Here is a 16,373-nt window from a genome sequence, read left to right as displayed (position 1 = left end):
ACGACCCTTTTACTCCGGGCGAGAAAAAGTTCTTTATAGAAGAAATGTGCCAGCGCTCTGAGAGATAACAAACAAATAAAAAAGACTCACAATAACCGGATTGCATGAATTTCACCTTTCACGGAGGCATCACGTAAATTCCTGAAAACTAAATTACACCTCACCGTGGCAGACAAGCTGAACTTCGGAACAAAGTAAGTTAAGCGGCGGGAAGAAGAAAAGAACGAAAAAGTACAAGTGTAAATAATATGAATGTAACAGGAAAGCAGCATACGCCGTAGGTACGTAATTCGTTTTTATATTCCGCTTACAGAGTTACGGAACGCGACAGGGACAACAAAGTTATCCCGTAATATAATCTCTGGGTGCGTGCCCTGCTCTGCTACGCTCCGCCCTCGCCTCTTCTGTGTTCCTGGCTCGTGGCTCCGAGCTTCTGGCTGGTGGCATCGGGAATTTTCTTTCAATTTCTAATACAAAAGACTTATATGATTTATGGTTATTATTTTAAATCGTTGGGAAACTAGCTGGAATTACGCTGTATCGTCACTTTCGTAATAATTTTATGTAGAGTACCAAGCGAATATAGAATAATGAAGAACACAAATAAATGCGATGTAGGCGGGCTTTGTGATCCAAAAGTCGGGAAAATCTGGCCTTGAATTTCAAGCACACTGTGTTTCATCATAAATTAATTTTCAAATCAATTTCAATTCAAATTCAATTCCATTTCAAATTCAAATTCAAATTCAAATTCATTGAAATTCAATTCAAATTCAATTCAAATCCAATTCAAATCATAGTCAATTTTTAATATAATTTAAAATGATAATCATACTTTCTTCAAGTTCGATTCAAATTCAATCACGAAAACATAAGAAGTTGTGAAAATTGTGTTCAATTGATAAAACGTAAAAAAGAAACCAATATAAATCATGGAAAGATATATACATTGTTTATCCAGCCAAAGAGGGATGTTTATCTGTTGTATAAACTTGAAATAAAAATAGTCTTTTTTTTCATCGAATTTCATTTCGAATATGACGTAAACAACAAATACTACTTTAAAAAGTAAAAAAAAAACTTTAAAAAATATATTTTAAATATCCTTCAATATTTACAAATTGCGATATCTTAATTTCAAACATTAAAAAAATTGTTTAATAAGGTCAACAAAAACATGTTTAATTAAAACGTAGAAAAAATTCGGAGAATATAAAATGAAAAAAACGCAGATCATTTATTTAAGGAATTTGGAAGAAAACTGTAACTTTTTATCTCGTTCGTACAGTAAAAAAATTAAAGTATAATTCCGACAGAATTACCAAAAAATTCATTCAAATATTTTGTCACATTATAACAGTTTTTTTTTATAAACTTGTATCTACCTACTAATAATATTTTGCTTATTTATATAGCGCCATTTTCCGCAAAAAATCACAGCTAGGGCTCATAAGGCATTCATGTTATTAAAAAAATGGATACACTTTCATTGAAGTTTTATGAAATTCATGCGGTAAAAGTTAATTAAAAAATGATATGACCGAAATAACCTTGCTTTTCCGATAACGTGAAAGTAAATTTACAATAATTTGGATTAAAACTCACAATAAATAACACAAATAATATTAAATGAGTATATAGAGTTAGACGAATATAATATTGAATTGGTTTTAAATTAGGAATTATGAAGAAAAACATTTTCATAGCAAGTCAAAACTGTCATTTCGAGGGAAAAGTGCATGGCAAATGAGTAAAAGTGTACATTTGATTAGTAATAATTCGAAATAGAAATTTTGCAGTATTTGTACAGTTAAGAAACACACCATTTAACGGTTGTGAAGAGATTCATTATTAGTAAGGCTGATATCATACAAGTATACAGGTAGTATAAAGCCACCGCAATCTTTATTTACAGATCGTGCTGATAGTTAGGAGTAGTATAAAAGCCAAAAATATTTTCGTTCTTTCAACTTCCAAAATAATAATCGATCTACATATATCGTTAAGATTATCTGTGTTGTCTGCGCGAGGCAAGGAATTTTTAAATAATGAGAGTCGAATTACAGTAGGTCCCTGCAATAGGTAGAAAGCGCCTGGCAAGATCTCCTTATGTTGATCCTGCCGCACGCTTGCTAAAACCCTTGTTAACTGGTGGACGCATACTAGCGAAATTTTTGTGAGAACTGCAGTCGTGAACGCGCTGACTTTCAACTGCCAAGATTTCTCAAACTAATAGGGATTAATGATTAATAACACAGTTTAATTTTTATTTTTAAATACCCTATTTTTAATGTTTTTTGTTTATATATGAATAATCATTAAAATAACAAGAGCGTTATTAAAATTGTATATATTAATTATGTATAATAACACACTTCAAGCACAAATTCCAATTCGATTTCGATTCGAGGATTCAATTTAAGTCATACATTTATTGAGATTTTTTATATATTTGTCACCACACTCCAACTTTAAAATTTTTTATCTGAAAATAAAGCCTACTTTTGTAATAAGACTTTTCGATCAGTAGGATGATATACCGGTGTGTTGTTAAGCATTTCTATGAAGGTTTTATGTGGATATTTTTGTTGTTTTTGTTACAGTTTGTCAGAAAATGAAATTATTTCATATCTGGAAGATGACACGAATATTTTATCGGCTGATATTTATATTACTCCATCAGATAATTATGATAAAAGTGACGAGGAATCTACTCATATAAATAATTTGTCGAGGCAAAAACTATTAGCAGAAGCTGAACTTAGGGCACTGTTGCTACAGAAACTTATATTGATGTGGAAGACAGTCTTGGACGATCACACTCTCCAACCTACGCCTAGTACATCATCAGCAAAACCACCTCCGCAGAAAAAAAACGTGTTCCAGTATCTAGACGTTGGAGGGCTATAAATATTCCAGATAAGCCTGAACAAGTGACCACAATACCCAATTTCCTTGAAGATGTTGAAACACCAAAACAATTTTTCGAGTTGTTTTTTGATGAAGAGGTATTTGAGCTGTTGCGTTCAGAAACTGAAAAAAATGCCATTCAGAAAAGGAAACACAATTTTAGAGTTACTGTGACTGAGATAAAACATTTTATAGGAATATTATTATTGTCAGGATATAACAGTTTGGCGAGGTACCGAATGTATTGGGAACAACAAGTTGATTGCTATTTTCAAGTAGTAGGATCTCTTATGCCTCGAAACAGATTTGAAGTCAACCACAGATGGCTAAAATATTATCCCAGCGACAAAAATTTGAGCATTGATGAATCGATGATTCCCTATTACAGAAAACATGGAGCGAAGCAGCACATACATGGAAAGCCAATCCGGTTTGGGTACAAAAATTGGTCTATATGCACTCGTCTCGGCTATATAATATAAGGTGAGCTGTACCAAGGAGCTAGCACTGGAAATACTCACCCAGAGCTTGGCGTTGGCGCACCAAAATGCATTATCATCGACAACGAGTCTATCTGCCGAGTTTCAGCTCGATTGAATGTCGGGTAGTTCATACATACTTTCAAGAAAACGACAGTGAATTTCAAATAGATGTTTTGAAAAGATATAATATTTTGGTCTCGAAAAATAATAATATGAGCAAAATACACAAGCTTAACCTCACGGTTTGAGAATTAAAAATGCCCCTAGCTAAAATCATATCACCAGGAAAAAAACAGTTAAAAATACCGGCACAGATCTGAATGTTCGATGCCGCTCTCCGCGGACTTCTGAAGAAATAATAGAATTCCATACAAATGCTTCACTCAAACAATTATTACGTGAGTGCCAAAGTGGATTTTAATTTTTTATGAATAATTTAATAAAAACGTGGTAGCAAATAAACATTGCCATAAAACAGTATTTTTATTATGACGTTATTTACAATTTTATTTTAATTTTGATTACGCCAAACGATAGAACAAGCTTTAATGTATCCATAGTATATTTTTGTTATTGATAACCTATACAGATTCGTAGTAAAGATTAATCTAAATAATGCTTTCACTTATAGCTTCACCTTAAAGTTAACTTAGTTAATAATGTTAGTTAATTAACTTATAAATAATGCCATCACAAAGTGATAAGCTTCCAAAATAAATCTTTTTATTAAATGCTTGTTAATGGTCAAGTAATTTTGCGTAACTATGCGTATAGTTAGCTACATGTTTAAATATTCGCGCCAGTCATTTTGTTCGTTCTTATACCGCCAGAGGGGCAGAGTGGTCGAATTTTACCTGCAGACCCCCTATTCGAGATTTATCCGAAACATGCGATTTGAATTCGACCAATCAGAGGGCCTAGATCGTCCAGACGCTAGCGTAATAATACTATCAGATAATTTGATATTTCATAACATCATTCCAAAAAATGAGGAAATGAAGTAAAACATCCAATATTTTTATTATTTATCCAAATTCTGATAAACTCCGCCCACTATTACCCCTCCCCTCTCCTTCCACTTCTTCTTTCTAATTGTAATGTATAATTAATTTTTGACTTCAGTGTATGACTTCAGTGTATACTCCTGATGAGGTGAACTTCGTACATGTAACATGTAGAGGTTGTATGTAATTATGTTTAATTTTTTTTATTTAGTATTTCAACTATCAATTTATTGGAATAACCGTTATTAAATGATATTTGGTTTTAAGAATTTATTTTTTTATGGTTATATGTTATTTGTTTTTTTCTAGTCTTAAAATACTTAACACAGGATATAAAGTATCGCAAATAAATAATTTATATTTTTAGAAATTAGAAAACACGTTAATATAAAAGCAGATATAATTAACAAGAATTTATTTTTAATAAACTCTCTTTTAAATATTTTCCCACTCAACTGGTCTTTCCCGTTAAACGATATTGTAATTCCTAATTCCGATAAACCCCCCCCCCCCACTCTAACCCCTCCCCTCTCCTTCCACTTCTTCTTTCCAATTGTAATCTATATTTAATTTTTGACTTCAGAGTATACTTACTCCTGATGAGGTGAACTTCGTTCATGAAACATGTATTGATTGTATATAATAAAGTGATGTAAACAAAGTTATTTGTGTTTTGATGAAATAAAGTTTAATAAGATTACATTATTTTATCTATTTCCGCTGTATATCAATGCATATGTACGCAATAAAATGTAAACATTATATTTTAATAATCATTTATTTCATTCTTCTTTGTAATAACTTTAAACTTTATTAGATACAGTAACAGTTGTAGGTAAAGAATTACCATCAGTTGGAGTAAAATTAACACATTTTATTTAAACCGATCGCTAATCTCATCGCACAATTACGCTCCTTTTATTCATAACAAGAGTACAATTAATCAATATGTAATAATCTATTATTTCAGTCAACTTTGTTATAACTATCTTTAATTGTTGTGACAAACTATACGATATTGATTTACCTTATAGACATTGATATTTAAGCACTGCAAGTCTCTTATGAGCAAATTATATTAGATACGGCAAAAGTTAATATCAGTTGTAGACAAGTAGTGAATAATAGTGTTTCATTTGAAATAATCCATCACAAATACGTAAAATTTCATTTATTCGAATAACTGTCATTCTTATTATGCCTAAATTTAGCATTTTATTATCCATTAACTCCTTCTTATATACTCACTCTCTCTCTTTGAATGACCTTATATCTACTTTTTAAATGTAACTGTTGTTAGGATCACTTAAACTGGGCGAAGCCCAACTAAGTGCCGCCCGCAGGGCCAAGCAGCAAAAAACCCGCGGGGCGGGTTTTTAACTGCTAGTAAATATAATTATCTGTTATTTTTGTATTTTCTGAATTTATATTGTGTATCATCTAATCAGTGCAAGCGAAGACACAAATACATTTGATAAACTCTGTGATAAAAACATGTTACTTGATTTTGAATTAAATAATTACGTTAATTGATTAAGCTTTAAATGATTAGCTCTCGATATTAACCGGATGCATTTACAAATGGGTTAAAAACTTAAATAAATTGCACACATATTTCTACTTGTTTTTCTTTTGTAAATTATTGTTGACAGGTTTCCGAATTTCGGTTTGCTTTAGGAATCCAATGGAAAAATATTTAAATAGTTAGAACCAATATCAAAATTAAATGTTATAATAATATTTTTAGTACTGAGCTAAGGCATGGCAATATGACGACCAAACCGCATGGAAAATAAAACGGCGTATCCAATAAAGATTACGCATTAGGTACGTATGCAGGAACAAAATCTATTTCATACTAATACTGGTTAAATGGCCCACCTCCCTTACGTCTAATTTCTTTGTATTTTTTTGTATCTGTGATCTCAATCTTTTTTCTGTTTTATCCATACGTAATACATTCGAAAAGATATTATAAATACTCTCCGCTACCCTGTTCGAATTTAGCCCGTGTTCCTCGTTTTCAGTTCTACCAAAGCGGTAAGAGCAGTGGCGCGGTGTCTCGTCATGCCGTGCCCCACGCAGCCCACGTACGGCGCTGCCTTATTGACTTATCTCGGGTTGGGCCGCCCTTGCCTCGCTTATTGCCTCAATAAGCTGACTCGAACCAACCCTCACCAGTCACAAGGTAGGTGGTATGTATTAGGTACACATACCTGTGGTTTGTACTTCGAGTGTAAATAAATACTTCACTTTCCGTCGAACGTCGATTTTTATTGAAGGCTGTAATCGCTTACGGGCGTGCCTAATATGTTTACGCTATAGGAAAAATTTTTTTTTAAAGAAAATATTGCATAATATGAGAAGTAAGTACAGCATATATTGCCGTCAATATATCATTGAATGGTATAGAGCAAGGCAAAAACTATCTTTAATTAGGTACCACAACGCATTCGAGACTCAATAACATTCAAAGCAGATAAGTAAGACGGTAAAAAGTAATGTCGATTGTATCGATATTTAGTATTACCCGTCTCTTACAATAATAATACTAATGTAGCATAAAAAATTACATAAAACTATTCTAACTCGAATGTCTATTGTTCACATCTATTAAAAAGATAAAGCACAGTATACTGTCGGTAATAAATTAAAAATAAGGAAATTATTCATGTTTTTTTAATTAATTATGTTTAGAGACGCAATGTTTTTTTTTAATTCATGTGTCATAAATACATTAACGATACTTTAAATTGTGCCAAAATGAAGATTGCTGTTTCAGATTGAAACCGGTCCCTTCCTAAATAAATGAGTGGTACTAAGATATTTAATCATAAATTCATGTTGGAAGGTATAACTTCAGTGTACATATAATATTATAAATAAACCACAAATAGATTTGTAGGTAAATGGCCAACGAACTTATTAAACTTTTATTTTTACCTTCTCATACTTCAATTGGCTTTGGGTTACTAGATAGGTACCGCACAAAAATTAAAGGAGGGTTAATCAATGTAAGTGTTCATCTTAAAAGCTTTTTGAGGTATATTTTTGAAATTTGTAAATTTTCATTGACATGATTGTAAAATAACAGCTAGAATTAAAATGGATTAGCATTATTTTCTTACATTAATCTACCTACTCTTAACTCCATTATAAGACTTCAATCAATTAAAGATATCTACGTGCGCCTAATTCTAAGGCACTTCACGGAAGTCCTAAAAAGCGATCCCTTGTCAAGAACGGCGGCCGTCGGCAGAAATTAATTTTAAAAAAAGCGTCGCGACGGAGGTTGCCCCGCGCATATCAAGTGGGAATTCCCGACAAATTAAAAGGCAGTGTCGAACCGAATGAACAAAATGCCTCCCGACTATTTGCATGAGATCTAGATCCCTATTACTATATTTTCTAATTAAAAATATAAATAAATAAAGTAGCACATAATCCGAACTGGATATTTGCTATACCTTTTGCATAATTATTTAGTTTTTAAGTATTTTGGCCTCAAATCCAAATGTAAGTTTTTAATGAAGATTGCCAAGAAGCTAAATTGTGTAAAAATATAAGTCGATTGATTCAACAAAAAACTTTCCATTCACAATATAAACGAATTGAATAAAAATGTAAATAGTAAAAAAACGCATTTGTAACATTTTCAATTTATCTTACGCACTTCTGCTTAACATAAACTCACTGATTAGTTGACGAAAGTAAGTTTATTTTATTGTGATTTTGAACTAAATTATTTTATATTAATATAAAAGGTATTAAATCGAGATCGTTTTTATTTCGCCGAATACGGTCATTTTTAATAAATAGTTTTATTACAGTAGAAAAAAATAATTTAATAGCTCTGAGGTTCTTGCTACTCATTCGAAAATATAGTTTTGTTGTAGGGCGACGTTTTGTTGTTGGTGTCGATAGCTTGTTTTCCAAATTCGGTTGTAAATCTTTCACAAATATTGGGCGTAACTAAGCCGAAAGAAAAGAAACCATTTTATGCATAAGAAAAATATTTTTTTTATACAAAAATATCAAGCAAATAGCATCTTGGTATAAAAAACGCAATAAAGATTTGCTGAAATTGCAGCAATGCTAGTGTTCTGAATACAATTCTCCTTAATATTATTTAGAAATGGGGAAGCGGCTGGGGGACGGTGTCACGTGCCGGCACAGCAGCCCGGCGCACCATTCATTTAGAGAAACCTGAAGACTGGGACCAGTCCTCGGAAGAACTATAGTTTTATTTATTATAATTCCCATAAATTTAATTTACTTAACACTATTTAGAAATGGGGTAACGGCCCAGGAAACGGTGCAACTAACACTCGCGGATTGCTACCATAAACTCCGTATAGTTACACCACGCGTAAACTAATACCTACTTACAAGAGAACCGTGTTAGAAGAATGTTCTAACACCAAACATTTTTACTAACTAACTAACCATCACGCCGTTTCCCCGCAGGGGTAGGCAGAGAGGACGGACCGGCTCGGGCTTGGTACACATTCCTTGCCTCATTCACATTCATAGATCAACTCATACACACTCTTCTATTATTCTGACTCTTGACATGGCTTGGCTCGAGTATCTGATTCATTTGATCGTGCAGTGTCTTCCTCGGGCGTCCCTGACTTCTACTATCATTCGCATTCGCATCATACATTCTCATTACACTCCTTTTCTCACACTTTCATAAATGGTTTTACCACACATAAGCCTCAGGATTTTTTTTCCCTCAGGGATTCAGGGAAAATTGTTACTACTTTGCATAAACTCATATCTAGAATATCGAAAATATTTATACACAAACTTTGACAGCCTTGGTCCTGCTTCAATTGTCCCAATCCTTTTTTTCAGATCACTTTCATTGGATTCTCTGTAACAATAATTATTTACTCTGTGAACAATGCTTGACTTAGTATTTTCTTAGAGCCGTTTACGTAAAACGCTGTAATTGTGTTTTTTCGTATGTTTTCAACTTTTCTAGAACCTATTAGTTATAGCCGACATAAATAATAAACCTAAAACGTACAGGAATTTTTATATTGCAAATATTTTTTTCAAATGTCGTGAACGTTTTAATTTAAGGTCAGTTTTTTTTTAATTGTGGATACACGCGATCTTTTCCCAGGAGGACAAACTAACACACCCCGTACAGTTTTCGGATCTCTACGCGCCGCCCGCCGCTACATGCGCCCGTTATGCGCCGTTAGCCGTTAGTAGCGCCAGCCGTTAGTAGCGCCAGCCGTTAGAGGCGCCCGCCGTAACCTCCACAAAAATTGGTTTGGCGTCTGAATTAACTGTACTCAAAGGGTGACTAATCAGTGTGGAAATGAAGAGAGTGTAGACAATGTTCATTAGTGCATCCACCAGCCATTTTAATGGATGATGATGTTCGTTTTTCTGCGAATTTTATGTCCTTTGAGGAAATTTTGATTATCATTGTGTTCTCTTAAGGCTATTGTTTAGCAGTCTTCGACCAAGTCCAAAATAAATTCATTTTATTTCAAATCAATATTACTATAGTGTAAGATAGGAAAAAGCTTTCTCTGTCAGTTACTATTAGATACTAGAGCAGACGGGATATTGTAATTGTAGGATTTGTCAAGCTCGAAATCATACAATCAAACAAAAATTGACAGTTTTATAAACGAACAGAAATTTACCTTTCTAACTTAAAAAATTACGGCATTTGTCAAAAATTTCAACAAAAGAAATGCGCATTTCGAAAACGCAATCAATACCTAAAAAAATGTTAAAATATAATAATTTTGATCCTTAGGTACTTAATTGCTTGTCTGAAATGTTTCCCACAATCAGTTCCTCTTTTGAAAATGACACCAGAGTTCTATAGTTGATTGATTCAGAGTTATAGACAGTATCACAAGCAACGTTACTATTTGTACAATAATTTATGATAATTATTGTTGGTAGGTAAATTAATAGATGTATTACTTTCGGCATACAGGATTAGTAAAAGCAATTTGTGGACATTGGATCGTTAGCCAGGTAACTAACTAACTCACTTGCATAATATGTATTGTAGCGATAAAAAACATTGAAGAGGCATTAATTGTCATATTTTGAAAAATAATTTACCGTACAACTAGTGTCATATCTACCATCAAAATATTTATTTCCTTACTAGACAAGATTACGTAATATTCACAAAATAGACAAAATAAAAAAAATAAAAAACTAATTTAATAGCAACTTTTCCTTGAAGATACGTGTAAAACTGATTTGACATTTCTATAAAAAAGTCTGGATCCCCTAATAAGATCATATTTTATTGTCTTCTTTATATTTTATTTGTGTACCCCCGTGAGTTTTGTGTTATTGCAACATTAAAATATTTATTTATAAGGTCTGCCTTTTTCAATTTTAAGCCGACGTATAATTTTATTAATCGCTTCCTAAAACGCAGACTTTTAGTTATGAACAATTTATTATTAACTGACATGGTTATGTATGTAATTATGCTTTTTATTAAATAGATCACTTATCATTACTTACCACAAAATAAATTAAGATAGATACTACATTTAACATAAACTTTCTGAAGACATAGTAAACGTATAAACGGAAGATTTAGTATTTTACTCGTGGAATTTTAATACCGTTTGCAATTTAATTATCGTTATATTTCAACTTGTTACCCAGAAAACATTTACAGAATAACAAATGAACGTTTTACGCTACACGAATGCAACCAACAGCTCAAAAAAACACAATCGTATGCTTTATTGAAATTTTCATTAACACATGGCGCTTTATTAGTAAAAGTTCCGTTTCCGACAGAGCGCCTCCCTGTTCCCCACCGCCCCCACCGCCTGCAGCCTCCTTGCGAGGATTCAAAAGCCTGCGATATAATTAATGGCAAAAGTTAGCTGCACGCAGCACCCAATATCACAAGTCTGCAGGGATGAAGGCTATAGTGTTATTGCAACACTTTCTATATTTCCACAAGGGCTGTTAGACAAATTATTTGTAATTCCTGTGTTTTTCGTTGTAGCGGAGTATAATTTATTGTTTTCTATCCATATTGTAATATTTAATTTAGTGATGAACAAAACAAAATATGACCGGCTATTAGGTTATAGTTTCACAAGTTTTGTATCGAACATGAAAAGTTATTTTATTGCATTTAGTATCAATTGCGGCTAAAGTTGCACAACTGCAAGTTTGATGAATTCAAAAAATTCCCCTTTTCAAAATCATAATATTTACCAGTTGAAAAATGCTTCAATCTGTTACCAGGTGGCAAAATGACTGGATCGAACATGAAACAGTTCAATAACCCTATTTTTTAAAACGAAATTAAAATATTGACAAAGCCAGTTGCTGGGCGAAGTATTATTCGCACCACAATACCTGCCTTTTGAAAACGTTAACATGATTTTGCAAGCTGACATCACACAAACGCTTGTAGGAGATATTATAAATAGCCGATTAAAACAAAATATTGGCGGATTCAAGTTTTAAAACTAGGAGTAGCGACAACGCCGGTAACCCTATTTTTTAAAACGAAATTAAAATATTGACAAAGCCAGTTGCTGGGCGAAGTATTATTCGCACCACAATACCTGCCTTTTGAAAACGTTAACATGATTTTGCAAGCTGACGTCACACAAACGCTTGTAGGAGATATTATAAATAGCCGATTAAAACAAAATATTGGCGGATTCAAGTTTTAAAACTAGGAGTAGCGAAAACGCCGGTAACTACGCAATGTGTTCTTGCAATTTCTGAGTGTCAACTGAAATCTGGATTCGTTTCTGTTCCTCCATAACGGCACAATCATTTTAAAGATTACAACTATGTGCAACGAGCTGTTTACTGCCAGCACTCTATCAGCTGAGCTAAACGCATCTGTCATCATTACAATAATGGGGCGTCTTCGTGTGACAGCCCTTATAATCAAATGACCATGCCGCCGCTGAATTTCTGCGACTGAACCAGCCACAGATGCTGACAACCTAAAGGCTGACAAATACCTGCTGGCTACTGACTGAATTAGCCAGTGCCGCTGATCACCTAGAGGCTGGCCAATCCCTGCTGCTTTGATGCTGACAACCTGGAGGCTGGTGAATTCTTCCTGGCTACCGACTGAATTAGCCATTGATGTTGACAACCTAGAGGCCGGCCAACTCTTCTTGGCTACCAACTGAATTAGCCACAGATGCTGAAAACCTAGAGGCCGGCCAATTCTTCCTGGCTACCAACTGAATTAGGCTCTGATGCTGAGCACTGATTCTGACAACCTGGAGGCTGGCCAATTATTCCTGGCAACCGACTGAATTAACCACGGATGCTGACAACATAGAGGCTGGCCAATTTCTGCTGGCTACCAATTGAACTGGCCACTGCTGCCTACGCCATTTGCTGTATCTTATGGCGCGATGACGCACAATGTGCTCCAATCTGAAATTATCGCTGAAATAATTCCGATTGTCTTAGTTTCTATATGTGAATTAAAACCCAATTGTATTGAAATACATATAACTATTTCTTGTGAATTGGGTTTACTGTAAGAAATAGGAAGTAACTATAAGCTACACCCTTTTGTGTGTTCTGTATACCAGCACAATACTTATAATTAAAATGTGAATTTTAATTTGAATCGTTTTTTTATGATGGTTTGGATAGAACACCTTACAGTGTTTTACTTAAATCATTACCCAGGTTGAGAACTTATTTGTGCCGGTGCTTATTATTTACAGTCTTTTTTTGTATAGGCAAACACGTCCCGTACAGTTTTACTCCAATGAATTATATTTTTCGTGGTAATTTGAAAGTGCCAAATATTTATTTAGTATTAAATGTATTTATATTTGATACAAAGGTATCTTACGTCTATAAGTAAATATCGCTTAACCCTTTCAATACCAGAGTTCTCCGCAAAGAAAAAAATTGCCTTTGATTTTGTGAAACAAACCACAATCTTGCGTTCCAGCGACAAATACCGTTAATATAATGGCAGCTCCCGTTTTGGGTGTATTCTTTGGGAAGGCATTCACTATAATTTTTATGTTTTTCTGTGTTATCTTTATATTTATTTATTTTAATATGTTTTAAAAATTATCGTTTGTGACGTAGGCTTTTTTTCTTTAAAAGTAACCCTTTAAGGCCTCAAAATAATAAACATCCAATTACTAAAAATCTAAATTATTGAGCAAAAAAAAAATTGTTTAAGGTGTTAACAAGAATAAAATATGGTCAATAAACTTGTAAACAATAAATTGGCAACAAAAGAGAGGTACTGAAAGGGTTAAGAGAAAAGCTCCTCGTATAAATATCATAGAAGATAAATCCGTTTATAAAGTTGACTTTCAATAAGAGATTTCTAAGATGAAATTTAAAAATCAAAATTTCCGGGAGAAGATTAATTAGATATTGAATATTTGCAGAGGAAAATATGGAAATTAAATGCAACCTGCATAATACTTAGTCGTTTTAGGTAGTTTAATACCATGTTAGTTAATTGAAACATTTATTTAATTTCACGTGTGTTTTAACAATGGTAAATTAATACGAAAAAAGAAGATTCAACAAGTTGAGGTTTCACATAAATTCTCGTACATAAGGAAAAACAAGGCTCACAAAAAATTACTTTTACACCAGAAACTGGAAAATTTTTGCGAAATTCTTTAAGATTATTGTGATACGGGAGTCTAATTTGGTATTTTATAGAGTACAAATGCTATAAGTAACACGTAAGAATAAGATAATAAATACTTAAAGTACTTAAATTTATTTATTTTAATTCACTAGTGTCACCTAACAATGACTTAATAAACATTTTATATAGGGTGTTAAGGGACATACATACTTGACATAAAATTATTTTGAGTAAAAAATGTAATTTAAATTATGGTTTTGGGTGACTTTTGTGATGTGTGATTTTTCAAAAATTTTAATTTTTTTTTTTTTACTTTTCAATGTCGCAACGTGTAACTCAGTTGAGTAACCACTCAACCCCCCACATCGACACTAGCTGCCCAATTCCTATAGCTCTTCAATGTTTTTTTGCTAAAAATAATGCAGCCTAATTAAAGTATGTCAAGTACGTCTTTTAACACCCTTTATGTTTAACAATCCGAAATATTAAATAAATTCTGACCAGTAGACAAGTAGGTACATATACAATATTGAATAAAAACAAATTTTCATAAAATCGTTAAATCATTTAATGCCTTGTGTCTTTTGGCTTTTAGATTTTTTTTTAAATAGGTGCTTAGATATAACTTTATAACGTAATACATTTTCAATATATTTCATTTCGGTATCGAAAATTGTCTTAATTGGTAACCCTTCGATTCCAGTCGGTAGTTTCAAGTTCCTACGTGAACATCCGATCTGGAAGTGCCGAAGAAATTTTGTTAAAATTACTGCGAGTTAGTTCCTCCAGCAATGATTTACGATCACCACACTAGCCACGAGCCATTAATGGCGCTCCCAGGAAGAACTAAAAAATTGCCAACGTATTTTATTGTTAATTGTATACTTAATTCAGATTTCTAAGGAACTTTTAAACATTATTAAGTAGATGAATTAATTTACGGTTAAAAAAATACAAATATACCACATACCACAATGTTTAAAGTTATACCTTAAAGTTTTAGTGTTAAGATAAACGAACATGTTATTTACAAGAACAAGTTTGTCATAAATGATTGATTTATATAATTTAATTAAAATTAAACATATTTTTTTATTTTTTTTTATTTATTTAATATTTGTATGTTTTTTACAATAAATATACAATTTTACATATTATACAGTGTTATCAAGGTAAATAATAAAATAAATAATAATAAATAATGCAATGAGAAAATTTGTGCGTTGACGAAGGTATGCTAATTGTAACTATTTTTAATACCTATGTAATGAAAAAGCCCCGAAGGTGGATAAAATAAGAAAATCAAAATACCATGAACTTATAAAATGTATTTTTTTTTTATTTCTAGGTTAACAAAAAACCACATGAAAAGTCGATTTCATATCTTTTATCGGTAGTTGTATAAAATAATAATAGTGAAAATGAGTGTTTTTTAATAATCGGAAAATTTCAAATTAGGTACAATATTTATATGAATGAAAAAAATTAATATGCAGTCATTTTGGTGTCATGTAAATTAATTAAGTTAAAAATTCATATGAACTTAATATTTTCTATGTAATTTATTTTAAACTTCAAATATGTTATATAAGCCGAAATCAGCATTCATAAACAAATTTACTACAAAATTTCTTATTACCATTTAACTGTCTTAAATATTATCTAAAAATATGAATATATCTTGGAGTACAACTACAGAAGAGAGGAAGAGTGAACATTGCTGATGTATAAATTTAAACCATTTATTCGAACTCGTATCTTTTTAACATTTCCCCGGAGGTAGAAATTCAATTATTTTTACTCATAAAAAGATATGTTTACAGAACAAAACGATGAAAATTTTCAATTGGCAGTCAAAAATGAAATGTTCATTTTGGGGAAGCACTCCAAATAGCTGCCTTTGGCTGTTCTGGATGATGTTTTTGAAAATATTTGCAAATTTGGTTTTATTTCATATTCACAAAAATTGTGTTAGCTGGTATGCGTACCTGGTGTACAATAATATTACACTTTGACGTTTATACGCTCTCGAGCCAGGAGAATACTGTTTCGATGGTTGAAACCGAACAATTTTGTTGCTTTTTTTTCAATATGGTGGTGAAATGTTTTCATTAAAAAAATCACAAAAATTTTATAAAAACAACAACAAAAATATTATCACTCTTTGTCCAATAAAATATATTAGCCAGCGCTTTTGAGGTGATTTGTTAACGAACAAATTATCCAATATTAATATAATTGTTCTTCTTATAAAAAAAACCCAACTGTTCATTTTACACAGCACAAATAAAACAAAATGGTTTTTAATAAGAAAACCAATCGTTTAGTTTACAATAAAGTGTTAAAAATTAT

Source organism: Hesperophylax consimilis, chromosome 4, assembly GCF_061612785.1.
Source record: "Hesperophylax consimilis isolate HC1 chromosome 4, BYU_Hcon_1.0, whole genome shotgun sequence".
Taxonomy (NCBI): domain Eukaryota; kingdom Metazoa; phylum Arthropoda; class Insecta; order Trichoptera; family Limnephilidae; genus Hesperophylax; species Hesperophylax consimilis.
This window is presented reverse-complemented; position numbering follows the sequence as displayed.